The sequence below is a fragment of the Triturus cristatus genome, chromosome 1_2 (genome assembly GCF_964204655.1).
Source record: "Triturus cristatus chromosome 1_2, aTriCri1.1, whole genome shotgun sequence".
NCBI classification, from domain to species: domain Eukaryota; kingdom Metazoa; phylum Chordata; class Amphibia; order Caudata; family Salamandridae; genus Triturus; species Triturus cristatus.
The window spans coordinates 781907482-781911996 of NC_140580.1; the positions used below are offsets into that span (position 1 = coordinate 781907482).

The window sequence follows — 4515 nt, forward strand, 5'->3', positions numbered from 1 at the left end:
GGTGTATACATTACAATAAAAAGACCCATGCTGTTATTACATCAAATACAAAAAAACCCATATATTGTATTACATAACAAAAAAACCCTGAAAAAAACATATAAATGCATCAATTTCACAAAACTCATTCAAACACATTCAAACTCACACAACCTGCGTACAAACTGCATCTGAACAAGGGGGAGATTGTAGATAGCAAAAATCTCCACAACCAGATTGGATCAATATGTTCAAAAAGGGTCTGAACATAGGGTTGACGCGTGTTTCGGCGGTGTATGAAGAGTAGCCAAACCACCTTCATCAGGACCTTTCCAGACACCCACATAAATCTCACAACACCCAGGGGACCTGAACCGACATCAAAAAATAACTGTTATGAGCCCATAACTTCTCCTTTAATTTATTGATTGGACCAAGATTCAGGAAACACAAAAGAAATTTGTTCAAAAGAACACACAAACAAACTGACAATTAATAGAACCCACACCACCAAGTTCTCTTGCTCCCACTACTCACCAATAGGAGTATTGAGTAAATTTCAACAATAATTAATTAATATGGGAAAGACAACACACAATATATCCACAAGTGCATAATAGTAGTCCCTTAATTACCCTTCAACGTTGCGTAAGAAGTCACTGAAGCCCAAAAGAGTGTAGCAGACCCTACTACTAAATTAGCCAAATATAACCTACGAAGTGTGTTAGTGTACTGGTGACTATATACATAATAGTACTTACAAAAATGAATGGCCAACAAACAATTATTACACTTATGGATTCAGCTAGTGGTCTATTTTTAGAGAAACGATGTTCAGCCTATGTAAACAAGATATTAAATAAACAAAAGCACTAGGTAACAGAATTCCCTAATATAATATTATCAGGTCTTGGACTAGCGCTGCCTAAAAAAAACTCTTCTTGTAGCGCCAAACTCATTAGGCAGCCATATTTTTCTCAAGAAAAACATCCCATCAGGGACAGAATATTCTAAACAAGAATAAGCATATTTTGGTGAGACTCAGAAAAATATCTAAAAAATTAGCTCAATACCAAGAACCCAGAGCTTCCAAGTGAATTGCTATAAAAATACGAACCGAGTAATGCGTCGATATAATCTGTGAAGAAGTCTTTGTTTTACTTTCCTCAATACATCAGTAGTCCAAATCTTGTTTTTTCATCATGTATAACAGTTTTAATGTGGAGAGCGACCTCCTCACGATAATAGGCTTTTCGTTAAACCTACTGCTAGAAACACCTTGTTGCATTTCGAGAGTTACCATCCTTGCAGTCAGAAACAAAGCATTACATTTGTGCACTTCCTTAGACTTCATCGTAACTGCTCGAATCTGCAGGATTTTGATCTACAAGCTTCCAAAATGACAGAAAAGTCCTTGCAAGAGGTTACCTGAAACGCCTCATAAGGGAATATTTTAAACTAGCTAGATTCTATGATAGAGGTTCCTTATTAAGATCGCATCCTGCAGCACAAGTGACCCAACTTGTTTGTGTCACAAAACACTCAACGATGAACGAAATAGCGACAGATTATAAATTCTAATTGACACATTCTTAACACCCCATGACACAAGAAACCAAATTGCCAAAACCCCTATATGCACATCGGCGTAACTAGAGCATTAAAGATCTTATTGTGCATTCGCGTTTTACCACAGGCTCGGACTTTGTTCAAAAGACCATTGATGGGGTGGCGCCCATCAAAGGTACGTTTAAATACAATCAATGCAAAGCTTGCGACACTGTTATTGAAGGAGACATGCTTACTCATAATGGATATACTGTAAAAGCCAACAAATTTACTAACTGCAAAACTAAGAACTTGATTGGTCTTTTACTATGTCCTGGCGACCTAGGTTATGTTGGCGAAACTTCACACAATTTGTCGATACGCTTAACTGAACATTGTTCAGTGATTCACCCATCGAAATTAACTGCGCCATTAGCTAAACATTACCTTGAGAAAAACTATCATGCAAGTGAAATTCAGATGGCATGTTCGGGAAAAAATTGGGGTGATGCAAGAATCCAAAAGAACAGATATACGTAAAAGACGTGAAGTCTTTTGGATTTTTGTTTTGAATACTCATAAAAAAGGATTGAACAATGAGATCCTATGGGAGAACACAATCAGATATAACACCTAGCTTAGCATTATCTCCCGCCGATAGCTGGTTTGTTCCAATCCTGTACTGTGACTCTTTCATTCTGGTTTGTTTTGTCATAGGTGACTAGACTCTTTCATACATATGATAACCCCATTAGCTTATTGCTCTGTTTATGGTGCTCTTTTACAGCCGTTTATGTGATCTAGATGCTAGCTTTCTATCCCCCTATTACACACGTGAAAAGTGCCATCGAGTTCGATCTCTTTAGCTTACCCAACTCAAAGATTGAATTAAAGCATTTTCACTTCAATCCCCATCTTTATCACTAATATCTTATTAGGGATTAGAATCCATCATCCCATTATGCTTCCTGTCAATTTTCTTTATGATTTAGTTCATATTTCATTTTTTATCTATAGACTCTCTCCTTCGAGCCTAACAACGAGTCTTTCCACTGTGTTTTCTATCAGCCAGCCTCGAAGTTTTATGGGTTAATTTGTGTATCCTCCGTCGAGCTGACGTAAGCACGCTGCCTTTCAAAAGCTGTACCAGTCGGCACCACTTTGAATCTTTCGAAATATCCTCTGACTACTACTCGCATGACCAAGTAAGTAATCTGCGGCGATAGTGTATGCATTTTTGCGCAGCATTGAATCGCTACATGTTGAGCAGACATTTTGCTTTAGTCACACCGTGCTTGAATATTCCACTTCCCTGTTAGATGTGCATATCAGGCACGTTTCATGTTTTCATGGTTTCGTACCGTCCAAACCGTAGATAGATCGAGTAATGCCCCCTGTGTTGTGCAGCGCCTACTGGAGTTGCACTTAGAATTAGTTTTGATTACTATTTCTCACCCTTGTTGGCCCGCTTTATCATCCAGCCAGTAGCATTTATGTGCTTAACACGATTGGCATAAATGTTGTACGATACAGACATTTACATTTCCTTTCCCCTCTGTCATTCCACTTCAAGGGACAGGTACCTGCTTTGGCTCCACGATCATTACTTTTGACCAGCAGATCCTAGGCATGATGACTGTGTTTCCTATAATTTTACCAATTTACTTGTGACGGCATTGAAAAGGCCTGATTCGAGGCAGACAGTCACAATACATGCCTACCAAAATTTTAATTTTAAGGTATGTTTCTACTTCATTTACTTTTCAGCCTCCCACATACTTAAATGGTTTTAAGTATTTACGGGATTCCATGACCAATGTTCGTAGAAGCCTTTCTGGTTTCAGGGACCGCTTCTATATTTGTGGACCCGGCCCTACATGATCGCATCTCCTGGTATAATTTCAGGTACTGGAGATTAAATCGATGTCTCTTTGAACATCCTCAAGTTGAATTCTGCTCATGCATTGTTGTTTTTTTAAGCACTCACTTGGACTACTCACTCCTGGAGGCAGCTATAGGAAGCAACCTACTTCCTGTTTCTATTGGTCTTGGTGAGCAAGGCTGTGACATTTATTATACAGGTTTCTGGTTTTCACACTTTCTCTTTGGCTTTGGATAACATTCTGATGCCAAACAAGTTTTGAGTCTATAGATAAAATTCCTATTTCTATATATTCCTCATTTTGTCCTATACTCACTAAAGCACAATTATTTTCCTATTCTGTTCACATATCTGGTTGATTAGGTATCTCAGGTCTTGCTTTAGGTGTGGGTGCACCAATAATTTATTGTTCTCACGAGAGATGTGTTTTACTTAATGTACCTTTTATCTTATTTTTATAGATAATACTTCTTAATGTGGTTTCCTGACAACGGCGGCACGCATGCAGAAACGCGTGTTGATACCTCCAAGAACCAGTTCCACATTTTTTATATTTGATTGCATGTTTATGTATAATCTTTGTGCTTTAGTGTGGTAAAGCATCTGTACGTCTGTATTGTTTTTATGTTTTGTGACATCTTTAACATTGTAATGAATACCATGATGTACATCAGCTGTTGTCAAGACTCGTAAAATAACATTGAGAGCTGGAAAACTACCTACAGGCATTTAATCCTTAGGAGTGGCCACTGACATTTTCATTTGTCATTGTGACAATGTTTAAGTTATTGTTTGACGAACTTTGCCACCTTTTTGTAAAAATAATAAAACGAGATACATTTCTATTATTGCTTGGTACATTAACTTGTTCTTTCATTAGTTTTTCAATTTAGTTCTGATTTTATTCTCATTCAACCTACATGTTGCCTAGTGATTTTGTATTGCCAATTGCATTTTCTGGGATGTCTACTTTTATTTGTGCGACTTACATAACATTTTGGGGGTCTCAGGTATATCAGGGTTGTGTGTGGGTAGACAGTTAAAGTTTCTTGTTTTGGGGTATTAGTTTTATTTTTGGGTTCATGTTATTTCTCAGTGATTTGTGA

At 37.6% G+C, this 4515-nt stretch overlaps 1 long non-coding RNA gene across 1 annotated transcript; it reads left to right on the top strand.

Annotated features, from left to right (window-relative positions):
- Nucleotides 1-2678: 2678 nt before the first annotated feature.
- LOC146868024 (uncharacterized) lies at nt 2679-4216 on the top strand. Its single transcript, XR_014966173.1, has 3 exons — nt 2679-2732; nt 3295-3578; nt 3871-4216. It is a non-coding gene; the product is annotated as an uncharacterized LOC146868024 (long non-coding RNA).
- Nucleotides 4217-4515: the final 299 nt, after the last annotated feature.